Here is a 24,623-nt window from a genome sequence, read left to right as displayed (position 1 = left end):
TTAGTTGGTCCAATCCTGCCTCCCACTGCCTTGAGAATGTACTTGTTTGTGTTATTATTCAGTTAACCTTCCAGCCATCCTAGACAAAAATCCCTCCAGGTTTGTAGGCTATATTTTGAGAGACCATCTACTCTAAATCTACTCTAATAATTCATTGCTTTGAGTTAAGAAAGACATACCTGAAGCACAGTATATATATATATATATATATATATATATATATATATATATATTTTTTTTTTTAAACAAGGAAAGAAAGGAAACAGGATCAGACAGGAAAGGTTAGATATAGTTGTTTGCTATAGTTACCCTATGAAACAACCTAGCTCTCAAAGTAAATATAAAAAGGATATGATGTTGGGTCTAAGCTCTAGAAATATCTTTGGGCACTTCTTTAAATTTTTTTTTTAAAGATCAAAAAATGATTTTGGAAACTTTCAGCCCATAGAAGACTTGAAAGGCAACGAGAAGCTGTTCGCCTTAGCTGAGCTGTGGGATGTCCTGTCAGGCTCTGAGATACCTGGCTTTGCTGTGGATGGTACAGTTCCGACTGTTGCATCGCAGAGGCTGAAGATGATCCAATTAGCTCTCTAAGGCCTGGATTTCAGGACGGAAGGCCAGCCATGTGTGTGTATTGGCAAACGACAAACCTAGATGCATTTGGGGTTCGACCTATGCCGGCTACTGTGTGGAATAAAAGCATCTCTAGAATGTACTTTTACAGATCTATAACCACAGAGAAAAGATGATGCCTCTGAGTGAAGGAATGACCAGTGATAAAAATAAGTGATCTATATGGTTTGAATTGGGAAAGGCTGAATGAGTTGAGACAATTAAGGAGATTAGATTTCTTGGTATTCTTTATTATACACTTGGGTTCCTGATACCAATAGCAGGTGTTCTCAATCAGTTTTCTTGACAAAAAGGCTATCTGTAGAAACCATGTGTGTGTGTATATATATGTGTATAATATACATATATATTATATATGTATGTGTGTGTATAATATACATATAAAAACCATGTTATATACATATATAAAATGTATATGTATTCACAAACATACACACACACATATATAGTCTTAGTCTGGCAGAATTAAGACAAGTAACTAACCCATTCATTTTCCCTTAACAAAGAATAGACTCCCTTCCCCTGACTCAGCAGGACAGATACAGAGCTGCCTTGACAGAGTGTGAGTCTAGGTGAGCCAGCTCCAAGCAAGGGAAATTGGAACTGGATAATAATAAGATCATAAGAAGAAAATGCCATGCCAACAGTGGGTCATGGTAGAGGAGGCCACTGATGGTATTGTAAACAAAATGAGTGCTTTTTTTAAAATGGCTGTGCTTTTAAAAGAGAAGCTTGGTTTGAGGGTGGTGCACAGGACTTTAATCCCAGTACTTGGGAGGCAGAGGCCAGCCTAGTCTTAACAGCAAGATCAAGGAAAACTTGGGGCTGGGCCCTGTCTAAAAACCAAACTCACATTCGAAAAATAGTATCTGAAGAAAGTTGGGATTTTCAGTGCCAGGGCTCATTTCAGAGTTGGCGTGAGAACATAATTCCTCAAGCCCCAAGATCCAAATGAGATTTTCTGCCTTGGAATGATAGATCCGAGGATTACTTCTGTCAGTTCGTGCTTCGAATTCATGCTTTCCTTTTTCCTGATGTGTACATATTAGCTTTGTGACCAGGAGGACCCTCCCACAAAACATCAACAACAACAATACCACTACCCTAAAATTCAGAGTTGCTGCTCTCATTTTCACGCTTGGTGAAACTGCTTCTGCAGGCCAGGGAGATCCTTCAACAAAGGCATGTGGGAGGTCACAGCCCCGGGAGCTGGGGCATGACTGGAATGGAGTAAATAAACTGATTAAAAGTTATTGGCCTGACTGGAAAACAATTAAGCTTAGAAGGTGACTTTTTGTTAGAAGAAGTGCTTATTGCTTAGTTTTTCATGGTTGTATTGGGTTGTGACTCCCGTAATGCCAGTGTTTGTATATCCACCTTTTAAACCGCTCTATATTCAATTTTATAACCTCCACCGTAGTCAGGTCTACAACCCTATATTTTATTTTCCCTTAACCCCACCCCCCTCATTCCTTCTGTTTCTTCTCTCTCTCTCTCTCTCTTTAAATATGGGGTACAATGTAATCCAAAATGGCTTTGAACTCCCTATGTAGTTGAAGATGGTGTTGAACTTCTGATCCTCCTGCCTCTACCTCCTAGGTGCTGACATCACAGGTGCATGTCACCTTGCCCAGTTTATGTGCTGTGGATTGAACCCGGAGCCTCTGGAGCCTCTTGCATGCTAAGCAGACACTCAACCACCCACAAACCCAATCACAGATCACTTCCATTGCCTTCCAAAGATGATATTCATCACCTTCACCCATCAGCTCCTAAGCCTTCTATTCTCTACTCCTAGGTCACCAATCTAAATCAGATTCGCACAATATGGCTTTTCTTGTCTGGTTTCTTTCACTTAGCTCAACGCTTTCAAGGCTTGTCCACACTTGTCAATGTATCAGTGTTTGTCCCTTTCTATGGCGTAGAGTCTACTGTACATCTGTGTCTAGTCTTTACTTTCCTAGGCATCAATCAGTGAGCAATGCTGCTATGAACATCTGTTTACAACGTGGACATAGGTTCCTCCTTTTCTTAGGTGTGCACCTGGACATAGAATTGCTAGGTAATATAATAATTCTATATTTAAATGACTGTTCTCCAAAATGGATAAACCTTCTTCCACTCCCAGCAGCTGAGTCTGGAGCTCCTATTTTCCCCCTTTTGCACCAACACTCATGACTTACATTATTTTTGTTTGAAGCCATCCTGGTGGGTGGCTCTCAGGAGGTAGTTTATGTCATTAATTTTTAAAAATTGTATCTTAATTATAGAAGTCAGAGTCTTGCGCTGATTCTCATGTTCTAGGCCGACTGCCTCCCTGGCTGTGTCCACACAGCACAGTTCTTTTCCTTTTCAGAAACCCCCACACTCCCTTTGTGAGAGAAGCCCTCAATGTATAGCCCTCCAGCTAGTAGACCAGACTGGCCTTCAACTCGCATCTGGCTCCATAATGCTGGGACTAAGGGCATGAACCACCACACCCAGCTTTCAGCACAATTCTTATTCCCATTTTTACAGACAAGGAAATGAACACTTGAAGGTTAGTGAAGCTCTAGAGCTAGGATCGGAACCCAGGGAGGGGCTGAAATCCTACAGAGCTTCAGTGTCGTCTGCATACACGTATGCATAAGACAAACGAGACAGTGAATGGAACCAATTTAGGGATTTTTTTTTCACATGTATGTGTATGTGTGTTCATGTGTGCAGGTGCATACATGCATGACAACAGGAAGATAATCTCAGGTATTATATCTCAGGAGCCATACCCCTTGTTTCATGAAATAGATGTCTCTCACTGACCTGGAGTTTGCCAACTAGGCTTGGTTTGCTGGTTAGCAAATCTTCAGGGATCCACTGCTCTCTACCTCCCCAGCCTCAGGATTTTAAGTGTGTGCCACCATGACTGGCTTTTTCATGTGGGTCCTGAGATTGAATTTAGGTCCTCGTACTTGCCCAGCAACCACTTTACTGAGTGAGCTCTCCCTCAGTACCCATCCCCTAATGAGTAAATTTAATGTATCACACACAATGATGCTCAAGATGCTGATGGCTATGTTATTTTGTGTGAGCTCATCAAGCAATACGTTATCTATTGAGAAGTGAAGAGCCAGGAGTCAGGTCTGTGACCAGGGAGTAACTGAAAAGGAGGCCTGAGACGAAGCGTTCCACCTCGGGTCGGTGGGTTCTCATAAACAGTTTCGGTTCCCCTTCGGAAATGCAAACATTTACTGTCCTCAGTTTTATGGTGACAAGTTGAATGGGAATTTGCTAAACTTCTTTGGCTTTTGGTCCCTGCACTTGAAAGAGCAAAGTGAGTTTCTCCTGAGAACAGTGTTTTATTTGCCTTGGGGGTGGTTTTCCATCTCATGCAAAACAGCGCTTTCTTTTTGGCCCTGTAGTTAAGGAAAGGCTATTTTGCAATAATATAGCCATTTTAAATTTTGGCAACAATCACAGGCAGTTCTGGAAATCATGCATGCTGCAGTTAAACCTTTAGTAAAAGTCTCTACCCACTGGAACACCTTTCTAGAAACCTAGTAACAGCAATGTATATACAGGAAGATCTTAGATCATTTAGGCTCATTCCAATTTGCAATTTGTATACATGACCCAAGTAATTAAAAGAGTGCAATAACTGCTCTTTTAAGTAACTAATTTGTAGGGAATGGTATATTTTATATGTAATTTCCTGAATACAAAAATTCCTCCTACATAAACACTCTAAGACATAAGCAAGTTTAAAGGGGGGCTCACTTAATTTAGAAATGAGATGCATATACCACACTGTTCATTGTTCTAAAATGTTTATTTTGAGCAAAGAATTCTTGTTATCTCAATCTTTAGCTTGAACTTGTCAGTCCATATCGAAAGAACCCATTCTCCACTGCTCGGGGTGGGTGGAGATATGGGTGGGTGGACTCCGATAAGATAGCATCTAGTTTTTACTACTTTCATTAATTTTGAGCTAGGTTTGTTGTACTCAACAGGGAAAAAGCAAAGGGAACCATTGTTTCTATGAACTGAAACAAAGAAGGGGGAAGGAGGAAATGCGACAAGGATTTCTCAACCCTTTCTTGAAAGACGCTCTTGTGGCCGTACTTCCTCTAAGGGCACATTTCTGTGTCTAGCTTGGCTGAAACACAGCCTTCTTGGGGTTAGCAGTTTGTGGGCTGATACAGAAGGGTTCTTCCCTGGATATGAGGAGGTAAATTAGGTAAGTTAGGGCTGATTCTGCCAACGAGTGATGGTATTGATTTTTTAAATGATGGAGCTTTGGAGTTTTGCTTGGTATGGGGATGTGAAGTAAGGTCTTCTATATCAGGAAATGAAAAAAATCGACTAAATGTTTAATTTCTGAGTTTCTAAATATAACTTGCTCTTCAGAGGGGCATCAGTAGTACCTCTGCCAGAAGATAATCATCAGTTAGAGGAAATGGGACCTAACATGACAGCAGTTCCTCTGAGGTGAGGCCAGGACACAAGAACAGACCAAGGACGACGCTTCTGGCAACGCACAGACCCTGAATTAGTTCCGTCATGGATTTAGTCTTCCCGAACAACTGGCTTGACCTCCCATGAAGTTAATGTACAAATACCTACTCCCACCCAAGTATCTGGCACTCACAGCTTTCACGTGCTAACCATTGCTCTCCGGATAAAGACAACCATAGCCACTTCCAACATAGAAGTGCCATTTACTCTCAAACTCATATTCATGTTACATCCTACTTTATTTGAGTTTCATTTCATTTGTTGATCGTTAGGTAATGGGAACCGAGGAGAGAAAGATAAGGAGTCCTGGCCCTTGTTTCTGGTCAAAAACCAAACTAAAACGAAACAAAACATAAAAACCCAACAAAGCAGCTCCAAAACCCCAAACTCCAAAACCCCAAACCCCAAACCTCAAACCCCAAACCTCAAACCCAAACCCAAACCAAACCAAACCAAACCAAACCAAACCAAACTAAACCAAACCCACAGAAACAAAACAATAACTTGATCAAGAGATCATCCACAGAATCAGGAATCAGAGTACAGCAGCCACAGTCAGTTCAATTTCTGGTGAGCGAATTCGGGTAGGGTCTGGGATCTGCAGGTAGCTCTGCCTGGAAGGCAGCCAAAAAGAATTATTGATGGCTGTGGAGAGCGCTGGCTCAGGGACAAGCATTGGGGGTTATATGCATATGAGCTATGTGAGTGCAAACTTGGACACTGACAGGAGTGGGTTAGGATGCTAGAAAACTGGGAAGACCCATGGGGTGCAGGACCTATCCCATTTTGGGTCATAGCAACACTTGGAAGTAAGAAGTCATAACAAAAAGTTTGAAGTGTTTCTTAGCTCCCCTAAATTGTTTTGTAGTTATTTAAGTTTTTTTGTTTTTTTTGGTTATTGTTGTTTTTATTGTTAAAGGCAGAGAGTTTCAGTCTGTTTTTGCTCAGGCTGGCTTCAAACTCAGGATCCTCCTGCCTCAACTTTCTAAATGCTGCGTTTCCTGGCATACACTACAAATCCTTTGGCAAATCACCATTCAGCACAGACATTTTAGACTATTTACAAAGTAGGCGTGGGAGTGCCAAACTGGAACTGTAGCATTTGGGTTACTGAGTCAGCCAGGCTGGGTTTGAGGCCAGCTTGGGTTATGTACGTAGCAAGACGCCATCAACTCTGTATTCACCAAATGATTTTGATTTTTTCCTTTTAATTATTTCAGATTTGAGACCAATGAAGCACCCCTTCCTCCGGGCTTAACCAACGAAAGATTCAAACTCATGGAATCTTTAGTTTTCTTAAACATTTCAACATAGTCATGAACAGTAAAATTACGTCAACATTTATTTTCACATCGTAAAAGTTTAAAGTCTAAATCAGTCACTCAATGACATTTTAAATCATAATTCACAATACTAGACTAAATCATTAACACAATACCTTAAATACCATGAATATTTAAAATATCAAAAGGCTTTTCCACGAACTCATCTATAAGTGTACTTTGTATTTTATTTGGCTCATCAAACTTAAACTTCACAGTGAAAATTACCTCGTGGGGAAATTTTTTGTTGTTGTTGTTTCAAGAATGTTGGGGTTACTTTCTTAAGTCATTTTCTCACAGTAATCAGGGAGTTGGGGTTCAGCTCTCTTCACCTGTACTTGGTTGAACAGGGGGCCTAGTAACTTTAAAAAAGATCCACTATTTGCATCTGTGTCCACCCTATTAGCTAATTCTTGTCCTTTACAATTCTGCCAGCTTCCGCAAGCTGCCCAGCCAACTGACCCAAATCAATGAACATGTTTCCTGTCGACACCACTCGAGAGTCTTGTACACCTTATCTTGTCCTCAGTGGTAACTTATAATTGTGCCCAGAACACATGTATTGCCTCTATGACGAAAGCCTCAGGGTCATTTGATGATGGGTGGTTGGGAAATAGAGACTGCTCATAGAAGGGCCAAGGCTGTGAGGAAAACAGACCACGTGACAGAAGCAAAAAAAAAAAAAAAAAAAGGACTCCACAGAGACATCATTAGGACTTGTGATGGAGATGTACCACGGAACTTTATATAGTCCTGGCTGAAGTATGACCATGACCTATGATCAGGGAAAATTCTTGTGCACAGTGTGGAAAACTGAGTGAACGGACATCCAGGTATTAAGAGTGAATGAGAAGTTTGGAGCTAGGAAGAACAATTTCTCATCAGTGCCAAACCAGGGGCTCACACAGGCAAATGCTCTCTACAGCTGAGTCGCAGCTTCAGTTCCTAACTTGGATTTTTAAGAACAACACAGAGTCTGTTTGAGCTCAGATCCCACCACGGAGAAGGATGTGCACAGGCACATAATATTACGCCTGGCTGTGGGGCTACTGGTAACAGCTGCTGGAAGAGGCAGTTTTCTCTAAGAGTGGAGGTGCTGGCAAGTCAACTACACACACAGTCAAGAAGAGTGGGGTGGTCCAAACTTCTCTTGAAAGATTAAAAAAACAAACAAACCATGAACTTGGGTGTGGGGGCTGGGGAGGAGTTGGGAGAGGGACATGGATGTGATTAAACCACTAGGAAGCTCTCAAAGAATAAAACAAATCTATACCAAGAGAAACAAGTAAAGAGGCAGCCAGAGCATCCAAAGTTAGAGGCTACGGTCATCCCAGATTCAATTTTCCTTTTAAACGAGATGTACTTGTGTTTATTGAGAGTTGACTCCTGTGTTGTGTTTTGTTATTATTTGCTAGAGTTTAGAAACTCAGGAGAGAGAGAGAGAGAGAGAGAGAGAGAGAGAGAGAGAGAGTTGGTGTGCTTTATTCCAGAGAATGGGGGATGCAGTAAGAGGAGGTTTAGCTTTTTTGTTTTTAACCTTATTCAAGGTCAGTCTCACAGGGCAGAGTGGAGGGAAGACAGTAGGGCTGACTCAGGAGTGGCTACACTGTGGACCTGGGTAGGGTAGAAGGTTGTGGCTGTTGGCATTGCCTCTAGGCTCCGCCCCACAGTTACCTGGAAACAACCAGGTATGCCTCATTTACTATAAAAGGGGCTACTTGCCCCCTCCTTGCTCTCTTGCTCTCCTGCTCTTGCTTGTTACCCCCCCTCTCTCACCATTCCCCTCCCCCCTCCACGTGCTCATGGCTGATCTCTCTCTCTCTCTCTCTCATTCTCTGCCTTTCTCTGTCTCTCCTCCCTCAACTCCTCCCCGAATGTCCTAAATAAACTCTCTACCATACTATACCATCATGTGACTGGTACCTCAGGGGGAAGGGATGCCCCAGCATACGCCCATAGAGGCTCCCCCTTCCCCTACACCATACCATGCCTCCACCAAACAGACCCCTTCCTCTTCATTTTTTTTTTTTTTAATAAAACACAACAGTGGCCGCCAAGCCTAGAGGTCAGCACTCAAGAAGACAGACATGGGAGAGAATGCTAATCCTCCCCACTCCCCCAGCCCCCAGCAAGAGGCCAGTTCATAGCAATCACTGGCCAGAGAAGAAACCCTGATTTTCAGTGAAAGAAACTAGGCTGAAGGCCTGCTACCGGGATAGTCACTGGCATCTCTTATTAGAAACTGGGTTCCCGGTCTCTTCTGCTTTTCAGAATTTAAATATTTATAGTCAATTCTCTCCACCTCTTTCCCTGCTCAAAGCTTCCTCATTCCTCCGCTTTGAGAACAGGCTTCTCTGAGAAGTCCTGCCCCCTTCTTTCCTGGCATACAGTGACCTCTAGGGCTCTAATAACCTCTTCCATCTCTCACTCCTTGAAGCACAATTTGCATTCCATTTGGAGGGTGACTCAAAGTTCTCTGTCTCAGGAGACTGTGAGGAATAGCCCAGGGAGGAATACAAAGACCATTTACTTCTGTGTCCCGGTCAGCAGAGCACAAGGCCTAGGTAGCTAGTGCTCCGGAAATGGGAAGTCTGCAGTAGGGTACTGTTAACTCAAAATAACCAGGAGGCTAACAGCCCTGGGCTTGTTTACACTTTCAGTTCCCACAGAACAACCTACAGTGTGAGTCAGAAGACAAAGGAGTTTTAGGAGTATATGCTTTTCTAAGACATCCTTGAGTTTTATCCAACCAGAGAAAGCCAACTAATCAAGCCATACTCCAGTAATACCTGGCTGCCACCAATCACCTTATTTCTGTATCTCTGTTTTGACTTCAGCCAGTAAAACCCCTTGCAGAACTGGGGGACTGGGGGCTGGTGTGTAGCAGCTCAGTTGGTAGAGGGCTTGCTGGTAACTGGCTACATTGTGGCTCTTGGCTCCCAGTAGACTCTATTGCAATGATATCTTCTAAAGTTTTGGTTCTCCAATGGTCACGCACATGTGTAAAGAGCTAGTATTCAAGAACTTTATTTGCATACTGAAATTCTGCCTTGGAAGTCCTCTGGAGGGTTGACCTACCTTCTAATGTATGCAACATATAAGAAATGTGTAATGCATATTTGTTGAGTGAACCAGCATTCCTTGCAAGTTGGAAGTTTTATTTCTTTAGGGTTCATTCAAATTCTGTTAAGTGCTTTATAAAGAGAGCCCTTGACGAACGTGGCTCCAGCACGATTTATAGCTACAGGTCCAGCACGGACTCTGACAGGGTCATGCTATTAAAGGGCCCCTGGTGCTTCTTCTCTAGGACCCGACTCTCATGTATAAAATATGCTGCCAATTTTGGAGCAAACTCTTCTCTACTTGCAAGCATTTAAAACCAACACGAAGCACCAATGAATTAACTGCGCCTTTTTAGGGGAGAGAGTAATTTGCAAGCACATGAAGATTAGTAATCGTCCAGTAGGCAAATATTTTTTTTCCATGTGCCACCCAAAGCAAACAAATGAAAACAGAAGCCAGATTTTAAAGGTACAGTGCCCTCTTTCCCTCCCTCTGTGCTTTCTTGATCTGTCCCAGCTGAGACTAGCAAGAGTATATTGCTTTCTTTTACATTACGAGGTGATTGGCTCCTCTGCCCTCCCCACCCCACCTTAACTCTCAAACCATTATAAAAGAACAACAACAGCAACAAATTGGACAGAAGGCACTTGGGTGTTTGTTGATATCGAATATTAAGAAACACAAGGAAGTCCACAGGATCAAGGCACAGACATGTTCTCTTTCATGGAAATTTTAATATCTTGTTTATTTCTTTTGTGTGTGTGTGTATGTGTGTGTGTGTGCACATGCAGAAAGCAGAGGTCAGTGTTGGGAGTTCTCCTCTATCCCTTTCTACCTTGTCATGTGAGGGAGATGCTCTCATGGACCCTGGAGCTTGGTGTTAGGCCGGCCTTGAGCCTAAGAGGTCCTGGGCTATGGTCATGTGTTGCTGTGCCACCTTTCACATGAGTTCCGGAGGTCAAATCTCAGATGCCCATCCTCATGAAGCAAGCACTTGGCTCATGCCTTCAGCTCTGGAAACTGCAATCTCTACTGGGGTAGCCTTGGCAACAATTAGAACCTTCCAAGGATGCTTAGCCATGGGCAATTTATCTCCTAAAGGGGCACAGCACAGCAAGATCTTAGAAATGTGTGGACGGTTTTATACCTTCGAGAGGGACTATTATCACTACTCTTGGGATAAGTCAAGGTCATGGGCTTCTGCTGACACACAATGGCAAGTTACTGACAACTGCTGTCTTGAAGTCTTAGGGCAGTCTGGTTCCAAAACTGTATTTTGTTGCCTATCTGACACGTTTTTCATTTTATGAGGGAATTCAGTTATCATATCAGGAGTCCTCACAGGCTCACAGGCTGACAGTTAAGAACAAGAAACAGCACCCCTTCCAAGCACAGGACACCTGACCTGGGAGATATATATATATATATATATATATATATATATATATATATATATATATGTATATACATATATATATACACACACACATACACACACATACACATATATACATACACACATATATGTATGTACATGTAAATATATATGTATATATATATATATGTATATATATATATGTATATATATATATATGTAAATTCTCCGCCAACTTCCTTTCGGCTCAACAGCCTCAGTACCTTGTAACTTCTTACTACTATCCAGACTTTTCTGACTGTGAGAAGTGTTGGGTTCGGCCCCTTCCTTCCTGTTCTACATTGGAAGGCTTGTACTGTCCTGTCGCTCTCCTCTCGACCGCACAGCCTGGATAAGAGGTTATTCATGAAGCATCCAGTAGCCTTATGAAGAACAGAGTTTCTGCATTTGTGAGAAAAACAATCAATTAAAAAAAAAAGGCAAACCTATAACTGAGGGAGGGAAATACGTGTCAAAATACTAATTTACCCAAGATGAAGACTTATCAGTTATACTCCTTGTTTTTGTATACCTCCAACTTTGTGGTTCATTGTGTGGGTTTATATGTTAAGTTCCGAAAGCATCGCAGACCAAAGGTCACACAAGATCAGCAATAGCAGAAACAAAACACTGGTTTGAAAGTGTTTAAACTAAAATTCATATGCACATATAAGCATGAGTGGGTATTCAGTCCAAAGCCGAAAGCAGATGGCAACATTAAAAAAATAATGGAAATGTTTAGGATATGGAAAATGCTCACTTGAAATAAATTAATACTACGCTGGAAACATGCTCGGCACATTTGTAAAGTGAAGCGAGTGCAAGAGTTTCCAAAAGACGAAAGACAGTGGCTCATTTACTTGATGTGATGAGCGCCAGATGCCAGGTGGAACTGAGCAGAAACAAAAGTGCTCTGATTAGCTTCAGGGGAGGAGGAAATAAAAAGCACTGGGCCCTGGAGGTGCCAGAGCAAACACAGACTTGGCCTTGCTCCAATCCTTACCCCCTCCCCCACCTACCTGCTGCTCTCTAAGGAGATGACCCTAGCTGATTTCCTGGAGGAGCTCTGAGTCTGTGGATGATGACCTAGCAGCATTCACTTGCCCAAATCCCTCAGTCTGAGGGCTGGAGCTCTGAACTAGGGCTATGGACCACAGCCTGGCCAGTTGGGCTGTGTTTCTGTAAATCCCCAAACACCCTATGAAAAGGGCCCTGAATGTCAGATAAGACCAGCTCCTACAGTTGTAGGAGATCTCTGAGATTATCAATGAATTAAAGGTGTGTCTTTAGTAGAAATGCAGTTTCCTTTAAGGACTTTAGGGTATTGTATGTGCTGCAGAGGGAGTGTACCTACCTGTGGGTGGACAGGTACACCTGAAGGCCATTTTCATCTGAAGGCCATTTTCTTTTCCCTAGGATAACTAATTAGAAGAGTCTCTAGCTAATTCTTATTGTGTGCAACACACACACACACACACACACACACACCACACACACACACCACACACATACACCACACACACACACACACCACACACACACCACACACACACATACATACCACACACACACACACACACCACACACACACATACATACCACACACACACACACACCACACACACACATATACCACACAAACACACCACACACACACACCACACACACACACACACACACACACACACACACATACATACACACAGAGAGAGAGAGAGAGAGAGAGAGAGAGAGAGAGAGAGAGAGAGAGAGACACTTCCCGGCTCTGAAATCTTACTAAACCGTATGTGAGCTGGTCTAATGAGTACTTTATACCATGTTAAATATTATACTGACTCTGAGCTTGAGCACATCATTTTCTAGGGTAGAAAATGAGTTAATTTACTTGTCAGACCAATAAAAACCATGTTATTTCAGATACTGGGGATTATTCTGAGAGGGGATGGTGCTTGCAGCAAAAGACGTCAGCCTATCTAGGTTCTGGAATTGAGTCAGGGCTTACCTGTGGCAGGCCAAACTGTCAACCCTAGTGGGCCTCAGTTTCCTTGTCTTTGGGGGATACTGAACCAAATGAACTCTAAAGCCCTGCTGGGACCGAACATTCTAGAACGAATGAGATTTGGGTTCAGAAGAGAGCACAGTCACTTTGGGAAAGAGGGACAGAAGTTTCCATGGCAGAAGTAGGAGAGCAGGCTCATGTTCTGTAGAGTCTGTTTTCTGATTACCAAATGGCAGGTAAGAATTGCAATCCAGAGTACAGAAATGGCTCGTGTAGACTTTGAGTGTGCCTGTGACCTCTACTCTTATCTGTTTAGAATTTATTCTTCCTGACATTTTCTCTTAAGCTCTTGCATAATCGTTATGTTATTAAAATGAAACTGTTTGTTGTCAACAACAATTTTAAAATTCAAGACTCTATCCTAGACCTCTTCAATGAGGTCATCATGGGGGCATCTGTCTGCTTTTAGCCAGTGCAGAGTGTCACGTGGCACCTAAGAATTTAATTTAGCTGGTTCTTACTGATGACGTGATTGTTTTTGAATACAACAAAACCCCCTGTGTGTGCAGGTCCTAGTATTTAACCATGATACCCCCTCTTTGGCTTTTTCACTTCCAACCAATGGCCACACTCTGCAAGCTCACTTTCCATCACAGGGACCCACTCACTTCTAAGCTCTATTCAACTAGAAAGCCAACAACATCTTTGTGTGTGCATGTATGGAGGCCAGAGGACAACTCCAAGTGTCATTCCTCAAGTGCCATCTACCTACTTTTTGAGAAAAATCTCTCACCATTCTGGAACTCACCAAGTAGGCTAGAATGGCTGACCAGTAAGTCCTAGGGATCTATCTGTCTCTACTTCCTTATCACAGGGATTACAAGTGCACATTACTTTTTTTTTTTTTCCAAAATGTGGGTTTTTGGATTTGAACTCATGTCCTTGTACTTGTAGCACAGGCACTTTGCCCACTGGGTCAACACCTCGGTCTCATTAATCATCAGATGTCTTCTCCTCTCTAAGTCCTTGTCTTCTTGTTTCTTATACTCCAGACAGCTGCATGTCTTAGGACACTCCAGTTCCAAACCTTGACAGTTTCTCACTGACCTGTACCGTCTTTATCACCCAGAATGTGCTTTCAGATACATGGGCAGAGGTAGCATGGGATTTTGGGGTGTGTTTGCAGCTCATACTTTCGATGGAGATTCAATTACAACCTCTAGAGACGTCTAGGAAGAATGTTATCAGGGCTTTGTAACACCAGGGTGGCTCGTATGGCCTGTTCGCTGCTTTATCTCCCACCAGCACAAAGGATTTTATGAATTAGAAACGGATGTGAGCAGTTGTTTGGCTTTGGTGAACTGAGTGTGGCCTGGTTGGCAGCAGCGTGGAGCTGCTCTCACACCTTCACTGTGGTGACTTAGGAGTGTCCTTTCTGGCAGCTCTTAGTACTCATGTCTGAAAAATGCCTCGGTGACAGTGGGCCTCTAGTTCAAGGGACTCTTTCTGTTTAATCCCTTACGTGAGTTCACCCTCTCGTCAAGAGGGTTCCATTTGCCTCTGGTGAACCTTTCACACAACTTGCTAGTGGAGAAACATGGCTGCGTTCATTCCTACTCTTATTCCACTCTGGAATGCAAGACCGCAGTGAATCTGGAGAAAGGAGATCTTTCTCACCATGCAGACCTAAAGGCCAGAGGTCTCAACATCCACCACAAGAAGAGCTAAGAACTCGGGAAGCCTGGATTGGTGGAAGTCAGTTCGTAGCATCTGTCCTGGAAGGCCAAGCTTCCAGTGTGCTGTTGATGTTTCCTGGGCACATCCTGCCTCGGGCCTTCCGAATACAGGCTTTCTTCTCTCTCCTACCTCACCTTGGCTAGTGAGATCCTGTTCATTTCCCCTTTTTGCTCAACAGCCCCCTCTACAGGAAGCCTGCTCCTGCCTCTCCTCAGCCAACACTCTCTGCTCTTCTCAGGCCCCGTGGCTTCCTCTCTCAGATCACCATCCTAGCCTGTAGCACCGTAAGTTTTCATGGTTATGGGTTGACCCTGTCTCTCAGGCCCCGTGGCTTCCTCCCTCAGATCACCATCCTAGCCTGTAGCACCGTAAGTTTTCATGGTTATGGGTTGACCCTGTCTCCTAGGTGACTGTCCCTGCCCATGTTGATCAACTTTATATTCCCAACACTTGGCATAGTGCTTGCTCAATTAAAAAAAAATAGACTGCGTTTTAATTCAGCAATACTAGCAAAATAACCAACGCTCAAGCAAGCAAACAAAAACACAAACTCAAAGTACTTTTTATAACGCTAGGTTCACCAGCTCGAAAGTGCACCCTCTGCAGTCAGAGTGCAGGGGTGTTCTTTTTAAAAATCCAACCAAACTGAAACACAAAGACTATATAAAAACACCCAAAGGGAGACCATACCCCCTCTCTTTTAAATACTGCAAAGGCCAGCTTATTATAAAAGCCTGATATAAAAACAAGGATCAAGAGAAGGTCACTTTCCTGAGCTGTGGGACCTCCCCATACTGCCATTTTCTTTAGCCTCAACACTTATCAGAGTTGACACAGCTGGAAAGGCAGGCCAGCTTTCTCAAGAAATGTCTTCACCTTCCTTCCCCACAGTAGAGCCTTGGCACCCACACAGATGCAGACATGGAGTCCTTACTAGAGGCAGTGAAAACTATCCTTGGACAGGTATATCTGAGTAGGAAAATTCATGATATGGGTATATATACATACATATATATATATATATATATATATGTATATGTATATACACACATATATACACACATACATATATGTATATATCCACATATATGTGTATAGATATATCCATATATATGTATATATATACACACACACATATTTATCTGTATATATGTAATACATATATGCACACATATATACATATATATGATACGGATATATATCATGTAATTATATATGTTATCATATATCATGATATTTCACATATCATGTAATTATATATATATGTTACTAGAAACTAAGAGCGGTCCCTCATGCTAGAACTTGAAAGTTCCTGCTGTTTCCTGGTGTGGCTTTATAAAGAGGTGAAAGTGAGCTGACATTTTGAACTTGACAGTCCTTCCATTCACTCCTTCCATCCCAGACTCAAAATGCTGCTCTGGTCTAAACACCTCATGGAATTCCAGAACCCTAAGGTCATAGATGCTAAGGGTCAGCTGCATCAAGCATCGTCTTGTGCTATACTCTAGGAAGACACTCTTTGCCGGAAGTAGTCAGTGTCCTGATAGGTTACATAGATTAGGATACATGTAGATAGTGTTAAATAGATTAGGAGACTGGAATCCTGACACTCAGGAGAAAGTCCTGAAGTCCCATAACAGACAGCAGGGTGAACCTTCAGTCCAGTCTTTTCTGGGATGGCCAGGCCTGATTCAGCCAGTCACATCTGCTCATCTGAGACTCAAGCAAGAATCGAGGTGGAACAAACTCTTAGTGATTGAAGAAAACGTTGCCCCCCTTCAGGCCCCCAGTTTCTAGGGCTCATAAGTGAGGAGGCGCTGAGCACTCACACATAGGAGTGAGGTGACAGAGTTAAAGGGGACGTCACATCCACTGTGCACACTGTGACTGGATGGTTCCGGATCGCTGGATGACGTGTGTGCTGACACAGCTGACTTTAGTGGTCTTGGAAAGCGCTCCAGTGGTAATTTCACTAGCTCTTGTTTCCTTTTGGTCTATCTGGCTCACGTTGAGAGGTTGAAGCATGGTGCTTAGGAAGGGTTTCAATTTTGGTAATGTCACCCTCCAAAGCCACTTGGGCTCACTTTCTTTCTTTCTTTCTTTCTTTCTTTCTTTCTTTCTTTCTTTCTTTCTTTCTTTCTTTCTTTCTTTCTTTCTTTCTTTCTTTCTTTCCTTCCTTCCTTCCTTCCTTCCTTCCTTCCTTCCTTCCTTCCTTTCTTTCTTTCTTTCTTTCTTTTTTTTCTTCTTCTCTCTCTTTTATTTGATTAAATAAAATTAACACTCCTTTTGCCCCCATCCTGGAATGGAGGCAGGATATTATTAAAACAACCCTCTAGCTCGCTCCACTCCAGCGAGCTGTGACTTTGATACCTTCCTGTTTCCAGGGGCACCTCCCCAGAACCACTGCTCAGCTCTTGGCTTTGGCTTCAGGAAACACTGGCTTTTCTCCCTTTGTCGTCAACAAGCACCTTACAAGGCAAAACCTGACCTCACAGTGGGCCCGGGAATGAGGACTGGGGTGAGCTTGGCCTGGGCTGGGACCGATTCCTGAAGCTTTTATTATATCCCCACTTAGAACACTTGGCTCCTTCACCAAAACCAAATCCTAGTGCCGACCATAAAACTTGCCCTGTCAAGTTTAAAGGAGAACAGAGATAAATTGTATTCTGTGAACTTAATCTTGTCTGGTCAATTATTTCTGTTTTATGATTCTCTTTAGAAGTGACTAGAGTTTTAAAGGCATTTTGTGACGAGCCAGGTGGCTAGCAAACCAGGATTCAAATTTAGGTCACCTTAGCTTCTAAGATGAGCTGTCTCAGCTACCTCCCCCTCCCATCCGAGGGGGTAAAAACCACCAGGAAACCACCCCAGAATGGGACTGCTCTGAAAGTACCTGTCAGAGTACAACAGTCTTGCATTAGAGTCCTGAGTCCTATCCCCAGGCTTGGGCACAAACTTGAGTTTTCCCCTTTATCGGTTTTGGGCTTTTTCCTACCTACAGTGAGAATAGCTGGGGTCCCTGGGGATCCCTTCTAGTTATGGTCATGATTCTATCACCTGTGGACATCTGTGAAGCCTCAACATAGTTATGTAAGAAGGACATAAAGGTCAGGCAGAGTGACCTGTGCTCTTAATGCTAGCGCTCAGGAAGGAGACAGAGCCAGGTGCTCATCTGTGAGTTCCAGCCCACCCTGATCTGCCTAATGAGTTCTAGGCCAGCCAGAGATACAGAGTGAGACCTTTTCTCAAGTAGAAAAAAATAAAAATAAAAAGAAAGTAACAAGACTTGAAAATATAGATGATGTGAGGGAATTTGAGATAATAATAGATCATATTCTTTCCAATTCTGTACTCCCCCTGCTCCTTGTTCTTTGCTGAGTTGCTTTGATAACGGAAGCATCCGATTTCTCTTGAGTCTGAGTCTCAGCTGCTTCAATAGTGTGTGTGCATACATAGACATTAAAGTATATGTTCTTTAAGGATGCAGTCCTATCTGTTTTCATTTTAAGCACATAAACGCCCTTAAAGCTTCTATGCCTAGTGCTGTGAGCTAGATACGCCTGTACCTTTCCCTGTGGCAGAGAGCAGAGGCAATGTTGCATGGGAGTTTCAAGCCAGGCATAGGACCCAAGGCTGGTTCCACCACTCAACAGCTGTGTCCTTTGCCTGACTCTGACAAACAAGTCTAGCTCTTGGCTTCCTTACCTATAAAATAGGAATTCTGCCTTAGCTAGAAGCACTGGAAGTTAGCTGTGTTATGTAAAGTGCAGGGCTGCTACCGAAGGCCACAATTCTCCACGTCTTCTTGAATCCATGATTTTTTTTTAAAAAATATGACTCTATAGCTCCTCCCACTAAGAAGTGGGGTGTATTTTACCTTTTCCCCAATTATAACTTGGGGCCCTCACTTGCTCTTAAGACACATTTGTGAGAAAAAAATTGAGTTGGATCAGCTAAGCTGAGATCTCCAAGAGTCTTGACTCTCCCTCCTGACACACCATAGAGACAACAGGTGGACAGGCCGTGAACTCTGAACTCAGCCTGAGTTGTTCCCCAGGTGACTCGGTTGTCAGCTAAGACTCAGAGGCAGTACCACCTTGGCGAGCACAGACACATGAAAGAGTTTGGACGAGACTCACCCAGCTGAACTCAGTCCAAACTGCTGACAGGCACATAGATGAGATGCAACACACAGGGGTTATTTTTGGCCACTATGTTCGTTACAGGCATGTGTTGTGTTAATAATCTTTGGATCATTTGTTACACAGCAACAGATTACTAATGCTGTAAATACAAGCATCTTTTCAATAAACAGAGACTAGTTATGTTTTAGGGCAAAGGTCAATTGAAAATGAAATTTCTGTGTACTAAAAATTCCTGCTAGTTAGTGAATAGCAGGAAGAACTAAGAAGGCAAAACCTCAGATTCTGGACCTAGTGGGCAGCTGTGTGAACTTCTATAATATCCTTTGACAAAGTCTTTCATCTAGCTGCCCTTTTCCTTATCTATAAACTATTTAGAACAAGTGATTCTAAGTTTTTACTCAAAGTCAGTATTTTCAAAAGTACTTATTTATGAAAAGACATTTTTTTCAACCCAATTTGATAATAATAATAGTAATAACTTTTTGATAGTTTAGTCACAGACAAATTTCCCTGTATTTCTCTGCTGACTCACAGCATGGTGTGAGTAAAACATTTCGCTGTTATCGCAATAGCCATACATTGAGCCAGTAGGGCGGAATCTCTGCGCGGACTCTGGACTCAAAAGGCTAAGCTCATCAGGGATCGGAGAGGAACCAACATCGTATAACAACAATGATTTACAGGTGAAAGCCAACTTTGTTCATTCACTTCTAGATTGCAGCACGCATTTGGGAGATGCGGGGTCTCTGGCAATCTCGTCAGTAAGCAAGTCAGGTACTGCTTTATAGCTCTAGTCTGGCTATTCTCAACCTGTGGGTTGAAACCCCCTTCAGGGCCACATATCAAATATCCTGCATATCAGATATTTACCTTATGATTCTTTTTTTAACCTTAGATTCTTAACAATAGCAAAATTACAGTTATGAAGTATCAAAGAAATAATTTTATGGTTGGAGTCACCATAACAGAAGGAACTAAAGAGTCACAGCATTAGGAAGGTTGAGAACCACTGATTTGGCCAAATCTTTGCATTTACTGCACACAAATGGCCAATTTAGGTATTCAGTTATTAGATGGGATGTGGTTGGCATCGAGAACAATAAAACTAAAAGAAAGTGTGAAATTCTTTTCTGGAGCAATCTTCTCTGGGGCTAATGAACAGTGAATGAATTAAAAAAAAAAAACCACGAAAGTGTACACCAATACACATTGCATGCAGCTTGGAGTCAACCATTAGGAGAGACCCTCCTCTCTAGCATTAAAATGGTTTTCTTAGACAATAATATTCCTCCAGACACCATCTGTCCTCTTTGTTACACACAGCAGGTCATGCTCAGCCCAGCTTGGGGAGTCAGAAGATTTCTATTCCAACAGGAATTTAAGGTACACCGGAGAGTGTACAGATGAGGCAATAGTTTATCTTCAATTTTGCCTTAACACTTCAATGTCTACATAAAAAAGCAATAAGTTGTTAAAAAGTGATGGAAACAAGCTGTGTGTGTGTGTGTTGCAACTGTACAGAAGCATAGCTTATGTTTACCAACATGAAAGAAAAAAAACCCCAATTTGGTAAACTAATATCAAGGACCAGAGTCACTAAAACTTTTATGTATGTATGTATGTATGTATGTATGTATGTATGTATGTATGTATGTTTTTGAGACAGGGTTTCTCTGTATAGCCCTGGCTATCCTGGAACTCATTCTGTAGACCAGGCTGGCCTCAAACTCAGAAATCTGTCTCTGCCTCTGCCTCTGCCTCTGCCTCTGCCTCTGCCTCTGCCTCTGCCTCTGCCTCTGCCTCTGCCTCTGCCTCTGCCTCTGCCTCTGCCTCTGCCTCTGCCTCTGCCTCTGCCTCTGCCTCTGCCTCTGCCTCTGCCTCTGCCTCTGCCTCTGCCTCTGCCTCTGCCTCTGCCTCTGCCTCTGCCTCTGCCTCTGCCTCTGCCTCTGCCTCTGCCTCTGCCTCTGCCTCTGCCTCTGCCTCTGCCTCTGCCTCTGCCTCCGCCTCCCGAGTGCTGGGATTAAAGGCGTGCGCCACCACTGCCTGGCTCACTAAAACTTTCTTACCGTTCAGACTGTAAGTGCCACTGCTTCCCTGAGCACCCTTTGAACGGATTCACTTCTCCATCTCCTCTTCTGCGAAGTGGGTAGCAGCTGCCTTCAGCTGTGTCTGTAGATTCTCCCTTTCTACCTCTCTCACTGCAGCTAGAGGGAGCTTTCAAGAACAGACATGTGCCTTGCTTCAAACACTTCAAAGGTTTCTCCCAAGACTAGATTCTTGAGGCTGAGCTGTCTGTGTCCCTATCACCCAGCCAACGGCTTAGAGTCGATAGGTTCACACACACGTGGTCTCGAAGGCCAGGTCAGAGTTCATTTGATTTTTCAAGAGCCGTTTGTGCTGAATGAATAGAGCTCCCTGCTCATGGTTAAGATTTCAGACACCATATTTCTCTGATCTTAGCCAACCTTCCCTGTAGCTCAGTAGTGTGTAGGGTTTCTGACCACAGTGAACCATAGGTTAGGCTATTTAATTACCTGTTTCAGAAGCATAGTCACAGTTTAGTACTTCAGATACATTTTTAAGACAGAGTAATTTTGATGCTCTACCGTCTTTCTGAAGATCTCCATCTCTGTGGAACCATGATGTTCACAGGGGCAAAACGTGAGAAGACAAATGATTGGGTTTTCAGTTTGTTCCCTCAGTATTCAGGAAGTAAACAGAGTAAGAGATTTCAGCTCCAGGCCTGTGTAGCTCTGGGGGTTAAGATCAGGCACTAAAAAGACCATGACTGGTCTCCACATCTGACCTGCAGACCATGAATTCTCCATGCCTGTCCTTCCTTCCCTATGATGGTCCAGTTAGATCTTTCTGAATTATCGAGGGGGTTTATCTGCAACCAAACAATCACTCTAATGATCAAATTTAGAAATGAGACAGGTTCTTTAAGCAAGAACCCAAATGAGCCCAATCAGGGTCCCTGGGAAATTGTAGAAGTGGGTCCATATAAGACACTGTCTAGGGAGGGAAAACTAGCTCTAAAGAGGCTAGTACTCAGTCACTCAAAAAGTCAGAGTCCTTTCTAAGAAACATGGGCAGTGGGCTACTGGGCACCTCCACCAGTGACAGGAAGGTCAGGGCTTGCTTTGCCCTTGGGCTGAGACTGGCTCCTGGTTCCAGCATAGAGAACACAGGTTTCAGGTTCTGAGAAGTGCTGGGTCAGAAGTTAGGGAATCTTTCCATTTTTTAGGAAAGAGAATGTGCTGAGACAGTAAGCAAGGATTTTGTTTTGTTTTGTTTTTTGTTTGTTCGTTTGTTTCATCTTAAATTCCAGGTCTGCAAAATTTATTTGGAATATAGTGAACATGGACCACATTTATCTTTAGAAATTACTAGGTATCAAAATCTTCCTGGGTAATGAGTCCCCAGGGGGCATGAAATAAACATTGATTTGTAGAAGAAGTGAAGGAGCAGGATCAAAAGATGGGCAAGAGTCGGTGAGCAGGAGAAATGAACCACACATCACCTTCCTGTGTCTGTCTGTCACCTCTGATTCTCCCAGTGAGCCTTGGAGCTGGCTGTTTACTGATTCTTCATACTTCAGAGAAACACTAACAATCCAGAACTCTCCTAAAGGACCCAGGCTCCATATTGTTGTTATGGAGACCTGTCCTGGGACTAGGATTTTTACCAAAGAGGCACTGGTGCTTAGACGAGGAGAGCTACCATCTCCTCTTTACAGTAGTAACTGGAAATGTATATGGGAGATACTATTATTTCTTCCTTAAAATAGTATTAACTAGAATATGGGAGATACTATTGTATCTTCCTTATAATAGTATCAACTAGAAAACTATTTGGGAGATACTATTGTATCTTCCTGAAGATAGTATTAGCTGGAAAATTATGTGGGAGGAAACAACTTCAACAAATACTGAACCAACTGCCTTTAAAAAATAACCACTACTCCCACTTCTTTTCCATTCACGATTATAAGACTTTCTTTTCTCCAGCGATATTCTTCACCATAGCTGAGTTACAGCCACCCAAGGCATCCAGCCACAGGCCACAACCAACAAACACTCTCGCAGAAACCAGCACAGAAGTGACTCCTGGAACACCCACTTCCTCTACATTCATCGCGCAAATGTCTATACCAGGATGGAAAAGTAGACATTCAGAGTCGATGGAGATGGAGTTATTTTGTTTTGCATTTAAGGTTAATTATGGTTCTGGGAGTGGGTAAAAGTCCCACTGATATCTGCCTGGTATTACTGGAAAATTCTGCATTGGTGATATATATATATAAAATCTCACCTCATCAGGGCTGTCCAGGCTACAAAGACCCAGGCGATTGACCTGGTAGATACTTGTCTATTAAATATTTACAGCCTGCGACCATTTAGCTCTCTCTCTTTGGCGCCCACTTTCCTAGTCCCAGGCTCTTGCGGAACACCACAGTGTCGTTGTCCCTTCATGCACCCTCACCATCTCCATAGACCCAATCCCAGAACCCAAGGACATTTCAAAGAAGGGCGGGGGCGATCAAATTCCTTTCCCGTTTTATTCAATAAAAGCCCCCTAGAAGCGTAAATATGGTGACCCCGGGACACAGGGAGATGGGAAATCTCTTACAATTTGTCCAGGTTTAAGTTCCCAGGAACAGCAGAGAGCTCGGGAATTGGGAGTTCAAAAACAAGCCATTTTACCCAACCAGCACCAGCGCCTTTAGTTTGGAAACCTGTTTCTTGTTGCCACTCTTAGCATGCCTAGGTTGAATTCCGTGACTTCTCCTGAAGTCATCAAATCATCCATTGCCTTGCCTCATAGTTCCTCCTCGCGTCCCCTTGAGAGAAGGGGAACCCAGGAGCAAAGCCGGGACTCCCGCCCAGGACCAGCCCTCTTCCTCCCGGAGGGGCCCGGCGCAGTCCGGGACCGTACTTACCTGCGGCGGGGCGGCGGCTCCAGAGTCGCGGCGCCCATGGCTTCGCGGGCCTCGGGCGTCCGCGCTGGGACACGCGAGTGGGTCAGCGACGCCCGGAGCCTGTCGCGCTGCAGCCTCAGCCTGGGCTGCGGTCATTGGGCCGGCGCGTCACGTGGACGGGGAGCGGGCGAGCCTCCCAGGCAAGGGTAACCCTTTACCTGCGCCTTGGGCCGCGTGCGCAGGCGACAGGGACAAGGGGACGTCCGGTGATCTATGTTTGAGTGAGTGGTCAGCGAGCCGGCCCGCATTAGCTGCTAGATCGAGCGCACATTGTTTGTCGCCTGCCCGATGGCTAGACAATCAGCACAGACGCCGCAGCGACGGTCGGTCCCAGGGGCTACAAACTTGCCTGTTCCCCAAAGGCCATTAGTAGGACACGTGAAAGAACCCCGGTTTCAGACCCCTTCCCTTGGAGTGTCAGGATATGGGACACTTCACCCAACACACTTTACCTACGAAGGGTAGAGAACCGGTGCTTTAATCTTGAAATTCGGTTTAAGATTTCGGTCTTCGGTCCACCTGGCTCAGAAGCTGTGGAGAGCTGGCCTTCCCAGAAGTCAGGAAAATGTGTTGAGCAATTGCGCCATCTAGCTTCCTCTCTTTCCTCTCCATGCTCAAGGCTCGCAGTGAGAGGATTAAAAGGCAATGAGGGGAGAAGCAACTGAGAGAACTTCCCAAAGACTTAATTTTCTCCAGCGAGTTTTGAGTTGGACATCTCCGCTGTCTTCACAGGCATTTGCCACGCTCTATGGGAGAACACTCAGTGGTTTTCTGTCCTTTTTAGTGCTAAAATACCTTTGTGCTTTCAAATGTGGATTTACGAGGGAAATCATACGTT

The 24,623-nt window shown here is 43.6% G+C and overlaps 1 protein-coding gene across 3 annotated transcripts in view; it reads right to left on the bottom strand.

Moving 5' to 3' along the window:
* Positions 1 to 24,289, bottom strand: part of Pgcka1 (PDCD10 and GCKIII kinases associated 1) — an 86,435-nt gene extending 62,146 nt beyond the window's left edge. The window contains exon 1 of one of the 3 annotated variants that reach the window (XM_085836704.1): positions 24,238 to 24,289. The gene's annotated coding sequence lies outside the window, so the exon portion shown is untranslated. Of the gene's footprint in view, positions 1 to 23,746; positions 23,900 to 24,237 lie in introns of those variants that run through there. The other 2 variants (XM_085836703.1, XM_085836705.1) reach the window with 2 other exon arrangements.
* Positions 24,290 to 24,623: the final 334 nt, after the last annotated feature.

The sequence above is a fragment of the Mus caroli genome, unplaced genomic scaffold (genome assembly GCF_978045245.1).
Source record: "Mus caroli unplaced genomic scaffold, Mus_caroli_1 scaffold_4, whole genome shotgun sequence".
NCBI lineage: Eukaryota > Metazoa > Chordata > Mammalia > Rodentia > Muridae > Mus > Mus caroli.
This window is presented reverse-complemented; position numbering and strand designations above follow the sequence as displayed.